We start from the raw sequence: 23,246 nt of genomic DNA, 5'->3' as shown, positions 1-23,246 counted from the left end.
CCGAAATCTAACCCTAGAAGATGAAATGCCAAATTGTACCCCGTTTGGGTAAATTGGTACATCAATTTCCCGGGGTCGTAACTTTGGCATACGATATCCGTTTGACGCGTACGATAGCTCGTTAGAAAGATCTATCCAAGTACTACCACTTTGGGAGACAACATGGGTCCATGGACCCATGTTGCCCCAGATTCCCAAAAAAACGTCGTTTAGGGCCTCAAAACGGCTCTGGAAGTTCAGGACCCGAAAAACTGCTAAAAATAGTAAATTGTGCTACAATTTAGGAAACTGAAAAAGCTGAAAGAGACAGTTGTGGGGGTCCAAATGGGATAGGTGGGTGGCCACCAACATCCACCTAGATCATTCCTCCCCCCTTAGGAAGCATTGGTCCCCATTGCATTGAGTTCCTCCCTGAGATGAGGAAGCTTCTGCTGAGTTGGGTCTCTGGTGAGTTGTTCTGCAATCTCCGATGTGTTCAGAAATGGTGGGGAGCATGGTCGGCAACGGTCCACATTGAACACTTGGTGCAAGCGAAGGAATGGAGGAATGTTGTGCTTCAAAGCATTGTTTCCCGTAGCCTTGTTACTGGTGTAAGGACCATGTCGAAGTGGTCTGAGTTTCTGATGGGTTTTGGTAAGGCGCTCCCTCCGCAAATGTAACCAAACTTTGTCGCCCACCTGAAACTTGTGTGGTACCCCTCCGGGTAAGGAGAAGTTGTTCCTATGTTCTGTCACGACTGTATCCCTCTGTTGCTGCTGCTGTGTGGAGGAACCCTTCGCGGTGGTCATGGATGAAGCAACGATCTTCCCCTTACTTTGGGAGCGAACCAGACAAAAAATAAATTTCCTAGTTTGTGAGATGAGCTTGCTGCCTTTCTTAGCAGTGATCAAAGAGGTGGCGGTAGATGGGGCTACCTCCGGTATCCTGTATAATGAATTATCCAAAGAAATGATGACAGCGCGAGGCCTTGACTCATACACAGCATGTCGCTTCCATAAGTATGACTGGCCTAATAGTACATCACAAACATCCAGAGGCGTAACATCACACAATACCTCGTCTGTGAAGGGCTTGCTGCTGTAGGGAAGGCGACACTGCTGGCGAACTTTGAGATCTCGTCCTTCGTGAAGCCAACCGATACTGTACGACTGTGGGTGTGGTGTAGTTGGTATGCCCAACCGCTTCACGACCTCTGCTGAAATGAGGTTCTTTTGGCTACCACTGTCGACAATGAATTGCAGTGGCGAACCCTTCACCCACATCTGTGAGTGGAAAAGATGTTCCCCCTCCTCTGGATCTTCGGGCTCATTTTTCTGGATCTTGGTAGTAGCAACAGTGGCGCTAGGATCCGCATCAATGATCTGCTTCCCTTTGTCATTCCCCTTGTCGGGTTCTGACTTAGAGTCGGAACATGCATATGATTTGGAAGCCTTCAACTCGGCCACCAGCGACTGCTTGGTCCAACACTCACTTGTGTTATAAGTGGGACTCTTGTGGAACTCACACCACTTTCCTGTGTCCTTCTTCGGCTTCGTGGTGTTGTTCTTTTCTTGTGGCTCCGACGGGTTGTCTTGGGTCACCCCGCCTTGGCTTTGTCCTTTGGGCTTTGGATTTGCAGATCCAAAGTCTCGCTTCTTCTGTTTGAAATTTTGCTCGATTTTGACAACGTATCGGTATGCTGTGCCAAGTGAGGAGATGTTCAAGAACTCCATCTCTTCCTGGATGTATCTGTGTAGGCAGCCGCGGTATTTGAGTATCAGATGCAGCTCAGAATCTTTGATACCCAATTGTGTGCGAAGGGTATGAAAAATGTTTGTGAACTCCGGCAAATCTTGGTCTCGTCCCTGCCGCAGTGTGGTCCATTTGATGTATTTGTCCTCATAGCTTTTGACAGGGTAGTACTGCTCCTTTATGGCATCCCGGAAGTCATTCCAAGTGGGTGCGGCTGAAAACAGTGAACCTGTACTTTCATCCTTCTGTTCGCATTAGGTTTCCCACCAGTCCTTGACGTGGGGGGCTGCTTTGAGAAGAGCGAAAACAATCTTTTCCCGACTTGAAAATTCATGAACAGAAAAATACCAATCGAGAAGATTTAACCATTTATCTATGGCATTTGCATCTATTTGACCCTCGAAGATGGGGATTTCAAAATTAACTTGTACCTTAAACAGTGTGGCATTTCCAGAGTAGCTATTGGAAGCTGATGCGTCGCCTCTAGGTAACCGCTGAAGGATTTGGGCAAAGTTGTCCATCATCGCGTTCCTTTGTTGCTCGAGGGCTTCTTCGAGCAAGATTTTGATAGGATCTCCTGCCCCCTCGTTTTTCTTCTGATCCGCCATGGGAGGTCGTCGAGATTTGCGAGGCTGGTCTTGCAAAGGTTTGACCAGTTCCAAACCTAACTCCTTATATCCCGACCTCGTTGGGGACATGCAAAGAAAAATAGAGAAAAAGCAGACCGCTCTGATACCACTGATCCGGATTTAGACAGGAACGCAATAAAACACAGAGATAACCATAAATACAGATATGCAGCGGAAATAATACTTCATTTCATTACTGTAAAATACTGAAATATTCTTACAAATAGAAATGGAAAGAAACCAGTTAGGGCAATGGTAGCTTATCTCTGAGGAGAGATGTGGCGGCTACATGCCTCTGAACTGTTCCGAACTGTGTTACAATGAGGCTCGAAGGCCTATTTATTGTTGAGAAACAATGGAAAACCCTTCACATCCCGAAATCTAACCCTAGAAGATGAAACGCCAAATTGTGGGCCCCGTTTGGGTAAATTGGTACATCAATTTCTCGGGGTCGTAACTTTGGCATACGATCTCCGTTTGACGCGTACGATAGCTCGTTAGAAAGATCTATCTGAGTACTACCACTTTGGGAGGCAACATGGGTCCGTGGACCCATGTTTCCCCACATTCCCAAAAAAATGTCGTTTAGGGCCTCAAAATGGCTCCGGAAGTTTAGGACCCGAAAAACTGCCAAAAATAGTAAATTGTGCTACAATTTAGGAAACTGAAAAAGTTGAAAGAGATAGTTGTGGGGGTCCAAATGGGATAGGTGGGTGGCCACCAACATCCACCTAGATCAGTAGATCATACATTAAATTTGACAGCATTGCCATTTCCAGAATTATGGTGCATTTGGATACCAAAGAAGGGCTAGTAGAAAGTCTTAGCTTCTAATATAGGGATATCATTAGATGGCAGATCCTAGATTACGAGGGGGTACTATTCCGGTGCAGGCATTGCCATGAAGTCAGTTACTTGTATAAAGACTGCCCACTAATCACCACTGTGCACATTGAGTGCCCAAAAATACAAACGAAAATGGCAAAATAGGCACAAGTGGATATTGGATCAAATCATGGACATAATGCATCAATGGAACCCCCGAGGTGGTGGAGAGAGATTGGGAAGACTCCTCAACAACCGGATGCTTGACCTCATGCTGTAAGGGTCACTAGATCTCACTCCTCTCGCACTGGTCTGTTTCCGGGTACTCTCATATCCTCTCCTCCCATATCTTGTAATGTTTTTAATTCTAAATATGCCAATTTATCAATTGTTGCATCGGGTTTGTGTTTATCTGCATGCAATTTGAGTCCCATCACATGTCTTGTTGCTTCACCCCCCCCACTAATCTGGCCACTGATCCTATCACAATTGAGGGAGTACGCTCATTACATACTGAATGGGATGAATAATTGGGAAATAGCTCACAACATAGATACAATCTCTCATCCCTTTCCCACCCCAAGCCACATCATACCTTGAGACTATGTGACGACCCTCCCCCTAAATCATAGAAAATCCCTAGGGGAAGGAAATCATATATATCTAAGGCCATCTGGAGGGATGGAATTGAAGTGGCGATAGGCATATAAACCTCCATTGACTAGGTTCTTAGAGCACAAAGAAACCCTTATTTGGTTACCCCATGAAGTGCCTCTCTTTCAACTATAGGGGTTTGGCTAGCCCAGACAAAAAATTGGCACTCATGACACTTTTTGAATCTGAGAGGATCAATGTATTATTCCTACAAGAGACATTGGGTGAGGGTGTTTCCATCAACACCTTACCAACATCCATTCTTCCTGGCTGGACCTTCCATACACTTGATGTGAGAGATGGATTGGGGGCGTGCACCATTGGTGTCAATAACATAACTATTAATATTGAAAACATTTGGGGAAGTGAAAGCTTATTGGGTGTAGACATCACATCTATTGGACTAGACGCCTCACTCTACTTGATAAATATATATAGACACTGTCATAATCGTGTGGGCTTCTTGGATAAACTGATGACTTCATAATTTATGGATAAGGACAATATCATCATTGGAGGAGATCTGAACTTCTCATTGGGACATGCTGAATCATGGGGCTCACGAGCACAAACTGATCCCTTGACTGAATATTTTGAGCACCTATTGGATTCTCATAGTCTCCTGAATATAGACACGACCAACATTCAACCTACTTGGTGAAATACGAGAATTGGAAAGCATGCATTGGCTCAAAGATTGGACCGATTTATCATTAAAGCACCACTAGTGGATCGTTTGGACAAAATTAGACAGTGGGTGGGATCTGGGGGTATATCTGATCATTTCCCATTTTTTTTAAGTCATGAACTCCAATTGTAAGCCAAACACTCCTTTTAAATTCAACTTGGTCTGCCTTGAGGAAGGAGAACTACATAATATTGTAAAGGAACCTTGGATTCACTGTGGCCAAGATTTCAACTCCTCACCGATCGTAGTCATATCTAGTAATTTATCTCCAATCAAGCACATGACCATATTATCGAAAAAAGAGAAAAAGATAAGAGACGATGCTACTCTACTGAAAATTAAAGAAAAACTTAATGAGATGGAGGGCACAAGCAATTCAGGTTATATATCCATTGAAAGGAAGGAACAACTTATCAGGTTGGAAGCAGAAAAGATTAAACTCTTAAGACAGAAAGAGGAGACTTGGAGATTAAATATCAAAGCCATTTGGCTATAAGCCAGGGATGAAAATACTAAATTCTTCCAGCAATGTGCCAGGGGGGAGGAAATTAATTAATACGATTTGGAGTTTAAGAGATAAAAATGGCAGGGAAGTCAACACCTTCAGTGAGCTTGTGGATATGGGCACTAGACATTTCTCCCAAATGTTTAAAGCCCCACGAGAAGCTACCATAGCAGAAGTTCTCCGCATTTCCAGGACAATGCCTCGATTTGTGGATGAGGAGGATGTGGAGAAATGGAATAATCCAGTCATATTGTGGGAGGTTGAATTTGTACTGAAGTGGTTCAAAAAGGACAAAATCCCTGGACCAAATGGATGACCTATTGAATTTTATCTTACCTATTTTGACCATATTAGATTAGATCTCATCATGGATATCGAGGATTGCAAACTGTCTGGGAAGATGCACAAGGGGATTAATTCTATATTTATACCACTCATCCCCAAGGCTAATAACCCCTAGACATTTCACGACTATCGCCTATATCCTTATGCAATTGCATATACAAAATCATGTTCAAAATCATTGTTATCTGCATCAAGCCCATCTTATCCAAGGAGCAATTTGCATTCCTCAATGTTTAAAAACTTAGGATATGTGAAATCATGTGTGTAACAGAGAGATATATATGCGTATTAAGTGAATATTTAAAATGAAAATTTGCAAGTGTAATTTATTCCCAAGATACCCAAGATACATCTCTCAAAAAATAAATCACGTCTCTTTGTAAATTAAATTCTAGTAAGTCTACACATTTGCACATTTACTGATATTTGTTAAAGTGGTGAAGCTCACATAAATAATGGTGGGCAGTAATTCATGGTAAGTACATTTATTCTCATATTTTTCCTTATCCCATTTGTTACGTAAATACTTTCTAAAATTATAATGGTTAGTAATTTATGGTAAATATGTTATTTGCGTGAGTATGAGCTATTTTCAAGGATCTTAATTTTAAGTGTTTTTTGTTGACTTCCTTTCTTTTAATTTTTTTCTTCTAATTTAAAATTTAACTTAATTTTATTCTTTTATCTACTATTATAAATACATCAAGGATTATGAATATCGACCATAACTAACTTCTTCAACACTTCCTCTTAGCTAGGGAGGTATTCATAATTTCTAACAAGATGTCAACTAATTGAAATTTTTTCGAAGGAAAGACTAGATTAACATCATTATCAAATCAATATCAATATTACCGGCATCACAATCATCTAGGTCAACCCTCTTAACCTATGATAATCATGGCATCACCCAGTACCTATGGTATAACATTAATATCAACTAATCACCATGATATGGTTGACGTCTCAACCTCATGGTATCCAGACTAGTCCTTGTTCACCATCACATGCCTAGTGCACATAGTATAGGTTAAACTCCAAGTGGCCTTAACCCAAGTTGAATGCCAAAACATGTTTTCTCTAAATATAGATCTGAGCACCTCTCCAAGAGATCCAAGCAGCTCACTTGGAGATCGAAGCAACTCCCTCAGAGATCCAAGAAGCTCTCTTTAAACATAGATCCAAAAAATTCACTTGGGGATCTAAGAAACTCTCTCAAATATCCACACAGGATGCGAGGATGCTACAACTCATCCTCTAGAGCCATTTTCCTAATTCTGGTCACTATACTAGACACAAGGACAACATCCCTAATTCTGGTCAAAGTACATGATACAGGAAAATGTCCATTCACTGGACCATTATTCCTAATTCTGGTCAATGCACTTGACACATGGATAACGTCCCTAATTTTGGTCACAACATAATACACAGGAGGAATCTCTCTCCATGAAACCATTCTTCCAAATTCTGTTCAAATTAACATAGGGATAATACCCCTGTAGGTTTTAAACCCATACAGAAATTACCTACATACAAATTCTAAAACACAGAAAATAAATAATGCGAGAGCATAACACATAAAACACATTTACACAGAGATTTTCCCCTGGATCCCAAAACCGGGACTACCAGCTTGATTTTTCATTATGTTCCTTTCAATGTTACAATACATATTTATACATGTTGAAGCATCCAATACCATGGACCGAAAACCATCGCGTCCAAAAACATGTGCGAAAAACATGCACAAAACCATAGGTAGGTCCGCCCAACCTAATATAGGGTCCAAAACCAAAATTTTCTAGGGCGCTGCCCTGGACCACATAGAGTGGGGTTACCTACACCCCTCAAACACCCTGTGACCGCCCCCCGCTACACAATCGACACAAAGAAAGGGGGCTTTGCCCCCCTTCTAACCCCCCGGTTAACTACATGGGCTAGTCGTGGAAAGAATATAACAAAACCCAACATTCTCCCACTTACTGTTTTCTTTTCACAGGGGGTCACAAGAGAGCTTAGTCATTTATCCAGCCCTGCAATGCCCATTGTTTCTCTACACCAAGAGAACTTCTCAGAGCTCACATATTTTGTCAATGCATCTGCAGTATTCTTCAAAGTGTCCACCTTTACCAACAACACCTTTTTGTCTTCTATCATATCCCTCACAAAGTGATACTAAACATCAATGTGCTTTGTCTTTGAATGATATGCAGGGTTCTTTGCCAAGAAAATTACACTTTGGCTGTCACAGTCTATCCTTATAGCTCCTTGTACTAACCCCATACTTGAACACAATCTCTACAACCAAACTGCTTCCTTGCTTGCATGAGTGGCTGCCATGTATTTTTCCTTTGTAGTTGATAGTGCCACTATAGATTGTTTCTTATTCATCCAACTGACTGCACCTCCAAATAGGTTAAACACATACCCACTTGTAGATCTTCTCTGATCCAGATCTCCAGCGAAGTCTGCATCAACAAAGCCACGAAAATCCAACTTTCTATCCAATCTTGGTCTTCCTTGGTAGCACAAACCATAATCACTAGTGCCACACAAATACCTGAAAACCCGCTTCACTGTTGTCTAGTGCTCCTTCCCTAGTTTTGATATAAACCTACTCAATACTCCAACTACATGTGAAATGTCTGGTCTAGTACAGACCATCGCATACATCAGGCTACCGACTGCACTTTCATATGGAACATGGGACATGTACTCTTCCTCTTCTTATGTCTTGGGACATTGTTCAGCAGATAACTTTACACCTATAGGAATAGGAACCTTCCCCAGTTTACTATACTGCATATTAAACCTCTGCAATATTGTCTCAACATACTTCCTCTGGTTTAACCAGAGCTTCCTCTTTGTCCGATCTCTTTTAATTTCCATGCCCAAAATATAATTTGCAGCACCAAGATCTTTCATGTTGAATTTGGAGGACAAATGGGTCTTCAAATCCTGGATAATTTCCTTTTCATTTCCAATCAACAACATATCATCCACATACAAGACCAGATAAATAACACGGTCACCAATTAATTTAAAATACACATAGTGATCTGCTTTGCTTCTAGTGAAGCCAAGTCCCCGTAAAAATGTATCAAATTTTTGATACCACATCCTTGGTGACTATTTTAACCCATACAAAGACTACTTTAACTTGCATACCAATTCTTTCTTACCCTTCACCACAAAGCCTTTAGGTTGCTTCATGTAGATCTCCTCTTCTAGATCCCTGTTGTTATCACCAAAATAGGACCTTGATAGGCTGCTGATCAGACTATCTCAGTGTAACTATTTCAAACCAATCTTTTAGCTAAGGCTTAGCCTCCTTAGCCTGAGAGGGCTCTCTCAAAGGGTTAATGATATTGATTAAAGATATGGATAGATGGCTAACTCTATGGTTTGTGATTTTATATGTTTGTAGATTGGAAGATGGAGACTTGCTACCATTGGGCTATGGAGTCAGTGACAGAGATAAGGATAACAAATGGCTCTTCTTATAAAACTGAGGCTTGTATATACTTCAATGAAAGAGTGACACATTCAAGAAAGTCTCAATAACTTGAAGTTCATAGGAGTCAGAGCATGTGGGCATGAATTCTGAGTAATGATACATCAAGGTATTCAAAAGGAAAGAATTTAAAGTGATAGATCAGAGTTTAATACCTACATGGAAGTCAGGGCATTCAGCATTTAAACATTCAGAACATAAACTCATATGGGACCACACAGTTTATGAATGTATACAGGAAGTCAGAGCACATTCAGTGAATTATGAGTGATTATACATCCATACCACTGTAAGAATTAAGGAAAGGACAACATCACATATTCTGAACAAAAAAATCCTTCATGAATCCTGAGAAGTAAGCATTAAGACTATGGAAGTAAAGCATTTCAAACATAAAAGATGAAGCTCACTGAAGTACACTAAGAATCTCAGCTTCAGAAAAGTCCAACTGCTTCTGTATATATCAATCCCTGCATATCATTTACAAAAGTAGTCTTTTTCTCTAACATTTTCCAACCCTTTGTACATCAGATCTTCTTCTATATATAGAGCTCTTTACATAACTGAGATTCCTCCTCCAGCATGAGGGGAATTCGAATTCATCCTACTATGACACCTATTGATACATAAAACTGATTATTAAATGCAAATGACACCTAACTAGCAGTCCTAGAGACCTAATGCAACTAGGAGTGTAACTCCTTATCATGATTCAACAACCTTATCTAAGCATTTAAAGCATTATTTGACAACTTGCAACCTCAAGAAGTCGAATTTGATGAAGCCTCCCACGTGGTCACCCAACTGCTGATGACAAACCCTAGAAATTAGGGAACATGTTTCCCTGTTTTTAGGTTTAGATCCTTGAAAATTGGCACGTGGGACAGAGCCTTTATCTCTTCATCCATGACACATTTTACGAAACTGAAGGAGGTTTTTGTATCCCATGTTGTCCAGAACAAAAAACTCTCCTGGTTTTTTAAAACATTTCTCCAGCTGTCCAGAAACTGTCCTTGAAAAACACGTGGCAAACAGGAAAAATCCTTTTTCTGAAAGTAGGGTCTCAATGAAAGCTTAGTATCTCCCAACTGAAAACACTTATGAATAAAGTGAGATAGGTTATTGTATCTAGAGAGTTTATGAAGAGAAACCTCCCTCAGAATTCCAAAATACATCTTCTTGTAACCAGAAACGGATCTTGAAAAAGACTGCTAAAACCAGAAGACAAAGCTTGACTTTCAGCAGTTTCGTAGCGCAAGTTTAACCATAAATTTCTCCCACCTCAGAATGTAATTAAAGAAACTGAAAGAGGTTTATGTAGTGCAGCATGTTAATAAGAAAAGCCTCTTTCAGTTTGAAAAATTAAGTTCTCGGCTGCTCAGGAAAGCTTTTGGAAGTTAACTAGTAAAAACAGTTTTTCTGCTAAAACAGGCTGCTACAGGGGTTTCGTAGCGCGCTACGAAAACTCCTAGTTCAGTGATTTCGTAGCTACTTTCAAAATTTCTCCAAAATGATGTGAGATATGACTTATAAACACCTGGTAAGACTTCTAAAACATGGAATGAGGCTGTCAAACATTATTTGGAAAAGAGATATGATCTTAAAAGACTTCTAACCTTATGACCTAACTCTTAAAGCATGAAATGACCTAGAGACCCTTTAACACCATGACTAGAAGAAGGGTTTGTAAATGAGAATGACACTAATTGTGATGAGATGACTCAAAAATTATAAGACTATGACTAGAAACAAGGCAACTTACCAAAGCTTAGAGACAAAGATTTTAGGGTGATAACACCCGTGAAGAAATGGTGTCTTCACATCCATCTGTTCTACCTCGAAATCAAAAGAAGCAACAACAGATAAAAGTAATATAATAGAAGTTACCTTGGCAACAGGAGAAAAAATATCACCAAAATCAATTCCCAACACCTCGGAATAATCTTTTGCTACCAACTGAGCTTTGTATTTCTCCACCTTTCCTTCTACATTTGTCTTCTTTTTGAACACCCAATTGCTGCTAATGGATTTTCTTCCAGCCAACAACTCCACTAGATCCCAAGCCTCATTTTTGTGCAAAGATGCCATTTCATCAACCATGGCCTCTTTCCAGAGTTTTCCATCCTCTGAATCTACTGCTTCCTTCATAGTTCTGGGATCATCATCAATAATAAATAAAGAAAATTTTGAACAGAAAGCAGATGGACTATACCTTTCTAGCTGCCTTCTTTCTCGAACTGATCTTCTCACACCCGGAGTTTGTGGCTCTTCATCTTCTAATTCCTCCTCTACTGTAGAGTCTGATTCTTCCTCCTTTAGCTCAAACTCTATCTTCTCAAGTTCCTTTGGTTGGACTTCATGTTTAATAACATCTTTCACCTCTCTGAACACCACATCTCAGCTATACACAACCTTCCTTGTTACTGGGTTCCAAAGCTTATAGCCCTTTAAACCATCCTTATACCCAATAAAGATGCACTTTTCAGATTTACTATCCAACTTGGTTCATTTCTCCTTTGGAACATGTACATATGCATCACATACAAATACCCTCAGATGTGAAAGAGAGGGTTTCTTACCAGTCCATACCTCTTGTGGAGTCTTATCCTCCAACACCGATGAAGGTGATCTATTGACCAGGTAACATGTTTTCCCCACCGCCTCTGCCCAAAATTCCTATCCTAACCCTAACCACTGAGCATGCTTCTTGCCCTTTCCATCAACGTCTTGTTCATTCTTTCGGCAACTCCATTTTGTTGAGGTGTATATGGAGTAATCTTCTGTCGTTCTATACCACACTTCTTATAGAATTATTCAAATTCCTTACTGCAAAACTCTTCACCGTTATCTGTCCTCAGCACATTTATCTTCTTCTCTGTCTGGTTTTCCACCAAATCCTTAAATTCTTTAAACTTGTCAAAGACTTCATATTTCTTCTTGAGGAAATATATCCATGTATTCCTTGAGAAGTCATCTATAAATGATACATAGTACATAGACTTACCGAGTGATGGAACCTTCAAAGGTCCAAACACATCACTATGCACAAGCTCTAATATTTGTTTCGCCCTCTTACCACGAGAGGGGAAACTCACCCGATTTTTCTTCCCATATACACAACTTTCACAGAAATCGAAATCCAGAGAGCTATTACTCATACCTTCTACCATACCTTTACCATGAAGTATTCGAAGGCCCTTCTCTCCAATATGTCCAAGCCTTTTATGCCATAGCATGGTCTTCTCTCCAAAGACCACTAGATTTTCTACTTCCCTTTCAGGAACCACAGAACTGTTGAACCCATCAACAACGGTGCTACATTGCAGCTTGTACAGAGTTCCAATTCGAACTCCCTGCATCAATACCAGTGCCCCCTGAACCATCTTGCAGGTATCCTTCTCGAACACTATTTTTACACCTGCATCATCCAGCTTGCTTACAGAAATCATTTTTCTCACTAATGCAGGAATATGCAGAACACCCGGAAGTGTTCTAACACTTCCACCTTGCAGCTTCAACTTTACTTTTCCATGACCAACGATTCTAGCCTTCCTGTCATCCCCCAATAAGACATCACCACCATCATATTTCTCATACTCGTCGAACCACTCTCTATGGGGAGTGAAGTGAAAGGATGCACCTGAGTCAATCAACCATGCCTCATGATCTACATGTGTACTTGAAGAAGCCAAATACACATCCCCACCTTCATCTAAGGTGGCTTTCACCTCTGCAGAAGGATCATCATCAAATCCCTTTCCTTTATCAAGAGCTTTAGATTTACAGTCCCTTTTGTAGTGTCCTTCCTTTCCGTATTTCCAGCACACCACCTTTACAGGTTTTCCTAGAGATTTAGATCTCCCACTCGATGACTTATTTTTGTTTCTGTTCTTGGATCGTCCTCGTACAAACAAGGCATCACCATTCTGGCTCTCCATATTTTTCCCTCTCATCTCCTCCGTTAGCAAGGATGAGACTATTTCATCAAACTGCAAGGCAGTTGCATTGCTACCTATTGCAATAACCAGACTATCCCACAAATCTGGTAGAGAACACAATAAACTAGTGCACTTATCTTCATCTAAAATTTTGATATCAACAGACGATAACTGACTTACCACAGTATTAAACGCATTCAAATGCTCTGTCACCGAGTCTCCATCTTTCATCCTCAGCTTATATAGCTTTTACCGTAGGAACATTTTATTCACCAGAGACTTAGATTGGTATAAAATCCCTAACTTGTCCCACAAAGTCTTCACCGTAGCTTCCCCTGATATATTCAGCAATACTAAATCTGAGACACATAATTGTATTGTGCTCTTTGCCTTCCGTTCCAACTTCTTCCATTCTTCATCAGACACTCTCGCTGGTTTAGTACTCGAATCTACCGCGATCCACTTATCTTTATCCACCAACAGATCCTCCATCTTGAGTTTCCACAACTCAAAACTCTAACCATTAAATTTCTTGATCTCTATCTTTCCACTGCTCGCCATCGTCTTTCACCACCAGAATTGATCTTGTAGATCTCCCACTGAACAGGGTCTACCACAGGCCTGAGTGAAACCCCTCAGCAAAAAAGGCGTCCCCTTGAAGCCAAAACAACTCCGATACCAAATGTAGGTTTTAACCCCGTACAGAAATTACTTGCATACGAATTCTAAAACACAGAAAATAAACAATGCAAGAGCATAACACATAAAACACATATACACAGAGATTTCCCCTGGATCCCAAAATTGGGACTACCAGCTTGATTTTTCATTATGTTCCTTTTAATGTTACAATACATATTTATACATGCCAATGCATCCAATACCATGGACCGAAAACTATCACGTCCAAAACCATGGACCGAAAACCACCGCGTCCAAAACCATGTGCGAAAAACATGCACAAAACCATAGGTAGGTCTGCCCAATCCCGGACCCCATAGAGTGGGGTTACTTGTACCCCTCAAACCCCCTGTGACAGCCCCCCCCCGCTACACAATTGGTGCAACGAAGGGGGGGCTCTGCCCCCCTTCTAACCCCCAGGTTAACTACGTGGGCTAGTTGTGGAAAGAATATAACACAACACAACAATCCCTAATTCTGTATACATGATATTACTAAAAGTAAAGGTAAATCTCATCAATAACATATTTATCTAGATTAATGCCCTTGAACTCCATTAACATCATCATCAATATGTACCACAACCTAGGTTAGCTCTCCTAACTGATGGTACTTACTCAACTAGTCACCATGATCTGATGGACACCTCACCTCATGGTAGTCTGACTAGTTCAAGGTTGTCATTCCCCCATGCTCAAACCCTAGGGAAACCAATGACTTAAATCCAAAGGCCTCTCTCTAGGCCATGATATTGAATAGGCCTCGAAGACCATTCCTTTCGAGAATGTTCATCCCTCATGCTATCTCACCAACAGTGTAGGTCATGCTACTGTTGTCACCAATGATATGATTCATACCCCTATTTTCGATCTATCAATAGTCTAGGTCATGTTCTTATTACCAACAATAGACTAATTCATACCCTTGTGTTCCATCCATCAACAGTCTAGTTCATGCTCCTATTGTCAACAACAATTCGATCCATACCCATGTTGTCCATCCATCAATATTATGGGTCATGCTCTTGTTGTCACCAACAGTATGAGGAATAACCCCTATTGTCCATCCATCAATAGTTTGATTCTTGCTATTGTTGTCACTAATAGTCCAAGCCATATGTTGGCTCACTAAGATGTCTTTTTATAGGCAACCTTAATCCCTACATTAGTTGTCAACCTGAGGTAAGTCTTTCTATTTCAAGAGTGCCAACACAGTATGTGTAGTGAAGCTAGAGGTTATCTAATGGTGAATCGTTGCAATCATTAAAGTCCAATTCTTCAATTCAATTCACACAACTCTGCAAAGAACTATTTATGAAAGGAATGCTCTCAACACCCTATGTAATTCTATAGAACTTGTTCCGAAACCAATTGGCACTTGAATGCAAATGAGAATTACACAGAGAATTATTCAAATAAGCTTGAGACTAATCACACTGAATCAAGTAAAGCAACTATGATTATCGAACAACACTAACAACTCAAATCAATCTGCATTACTAAACAACAATAAAAATTGGCAATTGAACAACGATCAGTAAGTGAACAACAATAGCTATAAAATATTCCTAAATGGTAAACATTCTATATTGCAATCTGTAGAAGTTACTCAGTCTTGTCTCTCAAGATCTATGATAACATTTATTCAATTTGAACAACAATCAAACACACATTCACTCATTCTAATCAAGGCACTTACTTAAGTCTATCTCGCAGCTTTAATATAAATCTAAGTGAACAATGGTATAAATCAATATCGCAAATCTTCAAGATAAACAAAAGAATTAAACATTAAATCAAATACAAAGACTGAATGTAAACTATAACACAAAGGAGTAGTGGAACTTCTTGTGACTGGGCCTAGAGTCTCCAGAAGCTTCTTCTTAATAAAACTCAGAATATGGAAATGTATCAAGCGCAACCTTCTTTCATTAACTTCAAAGAAACAGCTGACAGAGTCACTGAATTAACAACGTTTTTGCTCCAAAGAGAATAATTACATATTAAAAGTCTGAACTCTCATCTAGTTGCCTTTCGACCTTATATAACATAAAAGAGAAACTTGGATAGAAGCGAATACTTAGGATCAGGATATCCTGAGGGTTTCGTGATATAAAATCTGATCATATGATAAAATAGGAGTACTCGAACTAATCTTCCGCTTCCTTGTCTGCCCCAGATGTTGTGGCTTTTCCCCTTTATGGCCTCGTGTTGTCCTGCCAATTGAATAACTTTTGCCCAATCACATCTCTGCATACAAATATAGCAAAGAATATGTTTTTCGTAATAAATTTGCCTATTCTATCACCAAATAGTTTCTTCCAACTTTGACTGATATTTTCCCTATTTTATTCTATAAACAGAGATAATATTATAAGGATGAATGATAAATGAAGCATTAAATGAAGAGAAATCATACCTTTTTCTCGTCCCAACATACTCCCCAGCTTACCTTGTTACACATCCTCATGCAAGAGTATAGTTCAGATGAAACTGTGTCAGGGAATAAGCAGGGTATACTTCTTCCCTGTAATTCCTAAAACCATTCTGTTGCTTTAGGATAGCGAAAGCCTGGGTTACCTCATGATATTTTAAGATATAATCACTACGTTGTTGATCAGGAGGGTATCATATGATTGGGGTTTTGTAGCAACATCCTATGCAATGTGGTCCTAATGTTAAAATCATATTGTTATATTTGAGAAAACGAGAAGAGGCAGCTTGGAATTTACAATAACCAAATGGCTCTCAACCCCTCACGGTATTACTGGAAACTTCCCATCTTTGCTTTGATGCAGCCAAGGCTTCTTCTTTAATATCCTAGAAGTATTCTTTCCGACCTGAATGATATCAGTATGGATTGGCCCCCATTTTCCTGCGACACCATTTTTCTTCATAAACTACTTAGGTCGGACAGATAGGAGCAATGGCTGTGTAGGTTCTCCTCTGACCCATAAGTCAATGCCATATTCACACCTTTTGAATGTGTTGTAAGCCTTGGCCCATTTTAGCTTATTAGCAGCAAAGGAAAGGAATGCCTGAAATTGAATGTCTCCTATGAAAGGGGCAGGGTGGCTATCCCTGTCATCCTATAAAACAAAATTATGCATATAGAGCTCACAAAGGAGGTGCTGAATCTTCTCATTATGTTCTCTGAAACACTTAATAAAATAAAGAGTGGTTTTAATTTTTGCCGATTTACCAGCCTTAACGACCTTAACTTTTAACAAGAGATATCTCTCCATAAGAAATAAAGCATAATTAGTAGCGGGAGCTCAACAAGATAGAGTGTCTGAATAGAGAGAACAGACAGTCTCCATTTGTTCTCTGGCTTTCTGCAATTGACCCTCTAGTCAGTGATACAATAGCTTACAGTCTTTTGATCAAAAAGGTCTATAGAAATGTCTAAGAAACCACCCTACATACTTCAAATTATGAAGTATTTATACAAAAATTATTACAAAATATCTCAAACTAACTTGAGATTTAATCTAGGAAATACAAATATCTTCTTGCAAGAAGATAGAGACAGCTATTGAACTATTTTCATGTTGTCCCTTTTATTGTGGTGTTGTTGGCCTTTATAGTTGGGTTTGTAGCCCTTTATGCTGGCTTGCCGTTGTGGTCTTTTACGCTGGAATCTTCTTTAACTTTTAACTTTCACCCGATACACTTTGACACTAATACACTTTGGCATGCTAACCTGCTTTCATCTATTTACCTGGCTGTTCTACTTTTACTGTACAGTAACCTTTTTACTATAAATTTCTTACAGTAAATCAGTCATTGTTTCCCACTATTTCTTATCAGGTAACTTGACATTCATCATTCGCCTATATATCTCATCAACCTCGGTATACTTGGCAAAATTGGGCTTGGTGAGCAACAAGTGTTTTATCTCATTCTAGGGAAAAAAACAAGTTCTTAAATGTATTATACAAAACTTTGCCTGTTGGAAGTGCTCTTATTGCTGAAGTGCTAGTTTGTTCTTTAGCGAACCCCTTGAGTCTCTTATCATAGTCTTGTTGTGTCATAATGTTGGGTTGTGTTATATTATTTCCACGACTAGCCCACGTAGTTAACTGGGGGATTAGAGGGGGGGTTATAGGGGGTTTGAGGGGTGTAGGTAACCCCACTCTATGGGGTCTGGGCAGCGCCTCGAGAAATTTTGGTTTTGGAACCTATGTTAGGTTGGGCAGACCCACCTATGGTTTTGTGGATGATTTTCACACATGTTTTTGGACACGATGGTTTTCGATCCATGGTTTTGGACGCGATGGTTTTCGGTCCATGGTATTGGATGCTTCGACATGTATAAATATGTATTATAACATTGAAAGGAATATAATGAAAAATCAAGCTGGTATTCCCGGTTTTGGGATCCAGTGGGAAAATCTTTGTGTATATGTGTTTTTATGTGTTATGCTCTCGCATTATTTATTTTCTGTGTTTTAGAATTTGTATGTAGGTTTCTGTACGGGGTTAAAACCTATATTTGGTATCAGAGTTGTTTTGGCTTCAAGGGGATGCCTTTGTTGTTGAGGGGTTTCGATCGGGCCTGTGGTAGACCCTATTCAATGGGAGATCTGCGAGATCGATTCTAGTGGTGAAAGAAGATGGCGAGCAATGGAAAGATAGAGATCAAGAAATTTAATGGTCAGAGTTTTGAGCTATGGAAACTCAAGATGGAGGATCTGTTGGTGGATAAAGATCAATGAATCACGGTAGATCCGAGTACTAAACCAACGGGAGTGTCCGATGAACAATGGAAGAAGTTGGAATGAAAGGCAAAGAGCACAATACGTTTGTGTGTCTCAGATTCAGTATTGCTGAATGTATGAGGGGAACCTACGACGAAGGCTTTGTGGGACAAGTTAGGGACTTTGTACCAATCTAAGTCTCTGGTGAATAAATTGTTCCCACGGAAAAAGCTGTATAACCTAAGGATGAAAGATGGAGACTCGGTGACAGAGCATCTGAACGCATTTAATACTGTGGTAAGTCAGTTAGCATCTGTTGATATTAAAATTTCAGATGAAGATAAGTGCATCAGTTTGTTGTGTTCTCTACCAGATTCGTGGGATAGTCTAGTTATTGCAATAGGTAGCAATGCAACTGCCATGCAGTTTGATGAAATAGTCTCATCCTTGCTGACAGAGGAGATGAGACGGAAAAATATGGAGAGCCAGAATGGTGATGCCTTGTCTGTACGAGGATGGTCCCAGAACAGAAACAAAAATAAGTCATCGAGTGGGAAAACTAAATCTAGAGGGAGATTTAAATCTCCAGGAAAACCTATAAAGGTAATGTGTTGAAAATGCGGAAAAGAAGGGCACTACAAAAGGGACTGTAAATCTAAAGCTCCTGATAAAGGAAAGGGATCTGATGATGCTCCTTTTGCAGAGGCAAAAACCACCTCAGATGAAGGTGGGGATGTGTACTTGGCTTCTTCAAGTACACATGTTGATCATGAGGCATGGTTGATTGACTCAGGTGCATCCTTTCACTTCACTCCCCATAGAGAGTGGTTCTGTGAGTATGAGAAATACGATAGTGGTGATGTCTTCTTAGGGGATGATAGGAAGGCTAGAATCATTGGTCGTGGAAAAGTAAAGTTGAAGCTGCAAGGTGGAAGGGTTAGAACACTTCTAGGTGTTCTGCATATTCCTGCATTGGCTAGAAATATGATTTCTGTAAGCAAGTTGGATGATGCAGGTGTAAAAACAGTGTTTGAGAAGGATACCTGCAAGATGGTTCAGGGAGCACTGGTATTGATGCGGGGAGTTCGGATTGGAACTCTATACAAGTTGCAAGTTAGCACGGTTGTGTTACACTAAAAAATGTCACCATGGCTATTTACAGTTAGTATGGCTCTATCAACAGTCATGCTATCCTCCTGGGCAAGTCTTATGCCTCTGCTCTCCATGTCAAACTCCAAAAAGAGAGAAAGTCTTTGTAAATGTGTTTATCTCTGGGTACGCAGATTCTCTCGGCCTTACCTACGCATACGCACCTAATGTTCACAAAAACTATGTACTTCTACGCTCTGTATGTAAAGGGGCAGGTGCGTACCCCTGTAAAGGTCAAAAGGCGCGAGTTTCATCTTTAAAAAGTTACTTGTGGTCATTTCTAGAGCATTCTAAAAGGTTGTTCGATGTGTATTGAGCGCCTCCAGATGGTTCATGTACCCCTATGAAAGATGAACTTATCCCATCAAGAGAGGAGCTATCCCATCCAAAAAGGGGATTATCCCATTGATGGTGGACCTGATTAACTTCCTCTTAAGCACTATAAATACAGGCATTGGGCCAGAAGGAGGAGAGGTTGAAAGCTAAACATTTCTAAGGGTAGATGCTGCTGGAATTAGGACTCCCATTTAGAAGCTTGTGAGGAGAGATTCCCATCCTTACTTGTTCCATTTGGAAGTGGGTGAGCTTTGTCAAAGTAAAGGAGAACTCTTGATGGACCCTGGGAGGAGCTTTCACAACACCAAGGCTTAGGTTGTAATGGTTCCTTTTGTTACCTTTTAATACAAATTAGTCCATTCTTCTCAACAATTTGTTATTTATGAGTTGTTTCATGTACTCCTTGGTCTATATGTTAAATATGTTTTATTTTATGAGATTATCAAGTGCTATTTAATCGTTTGATTGTTAGTGAATGCAGGTTTTGAAGTGAAGGAGGAGCTCATCCAGATCGGCGAAGCTGGACTACTACAACAGCGTTGGACTACAGGTAGGATCTAAACACTTGATTTCTTGTATGGTAAATGCTTGTTTAGAGAAGGATTGCTCTTGTTTGTCTTGTTTGTCACTAGAGAGTCTTAGACTCCTAGGGAGGTTGGTTGTGTCCGCACTATTGACTCTTTCCGTGTGACAAAATGGCGACCATACTGGGGAATCCATTAATGTGAATGTTTTTTCCTTTGTATGAACTTTTGATCTGAGAAAAGTTATTTGTTTTCTGATTTTTAGCTGTCTGACTGTGTGTTTGGGTGGGCTAGCTTAGGGTTAAATTAGTTTTTAGTTTTTCTTTGTTTTGCTCGAAGTGCGCAGCCTCTGAGTGTAGCACAGTGCATTCCTGTACGCATTGTCGCTTTGTGCACAGAGCGTACCCGCACCTGTGCAAACAGGTCACCTGCGTACCCCTGTCAAAACTAAGAGAATTTCATTTTCCTTCTTTTTTGCCTTTTATATTTAGTTTTTACTTTGTTTTTTCTGCCCAGATCCACTAGTTATCTGCCATAAATTTTCACCTAAGCTTGTTTCATTGGCATTCCTGCTCTAAACTTTCATCAATTGGGTGTTTTGAGTCTCTTTCTTGAGAAATTCTTGATTTGTTTTCCTTTGGTCATTACTTGGAGGTTTCTCTCAGTCTTTTCACAATTTTGCATCTTTTTGCTTGTGTTTTTGCAAAAAAAATTCCCCCTCATTCGCCGGGGGGGGCTAAATTGTGTATGAGTGTTAATCGCCTTTGAGTGTTTTTATTCTTTGATCTTTGGAACTCTAACCCAATTTTCTCGACTTGCACTTGATTGGTTCTTAGATTACATTAGAATCATCTTGTGTTTGAGAATTCTCTTGCATAAATCACATTTGCATAATTAGAATTCTCATTTTCAGAATATGAATGAAAAATGTGCATAGATTACATTTGCATACTTTTCAAGTGAATTGTGCTTAGATTACCATTGCATAGTTTACATTCTGAAAAATCAATCGTAGATTTAGATTAGTTTTCTTTGATTTAAATTTACACAAATATAAAAATAAAAATAAACTATTTTGGAATTGATTTGCATTAGTTTTTCTTGATGAAATTAGTGCATTAGGGAATTTGTTATATTTTCTCTTAGTGATCAATTCTTTGCATTGTTGGAAGTGAATAGAAACTCTCTCCTTACTTTATTTAGGATTCATCGAATTGAAAAGATCACATTATCATATTCGATTGCATTCAGTTGAGTCGGGTCATAACACCATTGGTTTCATATCCATTTACCCATTTGAGTAATAACAACCTTAATAACACAACGCTTAATTAAAATTCATCTAGTAATTTTTACATTTCTAGGGCTCTGAAACACCAATATAGATCAGGCTAGTGTCTTGGAGTAGGAGAGTAATTAACTCTCCAAGACAGCAAAACCAAACAAGTAGCTCATCTTGTGGTAGGATAAATCCAACTGTTTCATTTGTACTCTGGGAAAGCTCCTCTTAAAGGAGAAGCACGAGACCGTGTCCGAACCAGTGAGGGGATCAGCAAAACCAAACAAGTAGCTCATCTTGTGGTAGGATAAATCCAACTGTTTCATTTGTACTCTGGGAAAGCTCCTCTTAAAGGAGAAGCACGAGACCGTGTCCGAACCAGTGAGGGGATCAATCCTCCTTCATTGGGAAAGACGCCAGATACGCACGTACTACAAACGGTAAACCTCGGATTATTGTCGAGGAGCCTGGGGTCACTTGTCGGTAAACCTTGGATTATTGTCAAGGAGCCGGCAAGGGGATTGAGCTTGTTACTCTGCCCTTGCGTGCTATCGGGCCGTAGACTGTTCCCCCAGGTATATTTGTTGCTGTTGGTAACCTTAGTGACCATTATCTTTAGGGTTCTACCCAAGGTGACGATGGAGGGAAGATCCCACTGTACCTGGAGCAGACATCGGCTAGACTCACTTGGATTTTCTAGGGGGTTCACTTCACTCGAGACGGTTAAAGTGGAGGAACTTGGTCCAGTCTATTCATTAAGCAGGTTGCCGGGGTAACTGTTCCACCCGCCACTTCTGTACTAAATTCTGCGATGTTGGATTTCATCACCAACTAGTGTTTTCAGTCTGGAAGGCTGCTGTTTGTGTGTGGTTTGACTCCTAGATTTGATAGCGCGTGTTAATTTGTTTGTTTTTACTTTTAGAGACCATAGGTGTGAATTGTGAATTGTTAATTTTAGTTTTAAAAAAAAATTGTTAATAAAATTCACTGAAGTTGAACATAATGGCAAATGTTCTGGAATTTACCAACCTAGGAACCCCTCCTAACGAGAATCCTAGTACTTTTCCTTACTTTGGAAATGTTGGTCCTCCTTATATGGCTACTTTGTCATTACCTGGATTTACAATAGGTTTACCGATATGGTTATTTTCAACTTCGTTGGCCCAAAATACTCCAATTGTTCCACCTCAACCGAATGCTTCACCTCAACAGAGTTCACCATCTCAACATCACCAACCTTCTGTTGACCCTTTACCTTGTAAGAAGAAGAAGAAAGGGAAGAAGAAGAAGAAGAAGAAGAAGCAAGATAAGGAAGAAGTCAACCAACCAACCATGGCTGTAAGTGTTAGTTGTGTTGACGAAAACTCCGACATGCATCGTAAACCCAAATACCCTTGCAGGCTTTGTAAGGGTGACCACTTCCTTGTCAATTGTCCTGGTATTCCAAAGGTCTTGGAAGTATGGTCAGAAAAATCTCATCAACTTTCCATTGATCCATCAACCAGTGATAGTCAGGTTCCTGGGAAAAAGGGTAAAGTTAGGTTTCCTTGTAAGTTATGCAAAGGGAGTCATCAAACTCACATTTGCCCTCACATGGATGAAGCCTCAACATTGTTGGAAAACCTTACTGTTCCATAGCAAGAATTTCCAACTGGTTACCGTAAACTTTCTCCCAACCTACCGTCAACTGACGGAGTGATTGATCTAAATTCAAGTACAGTCGATCACACTCTCCCATTGGAGAGT

Source organism: Pinus tabuliformis, chromosome 8 (assembly GCF_031772625.1).
Source record: "Pinus tabuliformis cultivar Carrire ecotype Pingquan chromosome 8, CPIR1, whole genome shotgun sequence".
In the NCBI taxonomy this organism is placed as follows: domain Eukaryota; kingdom Viridiplantae; phylum Streptophyta; class Pinopsida; order Pinales; family Pinaceae; genus Pinus; species Pinus tabuliformis.
Note: the sequence above shows the minus strand (reverse complement) of the source record.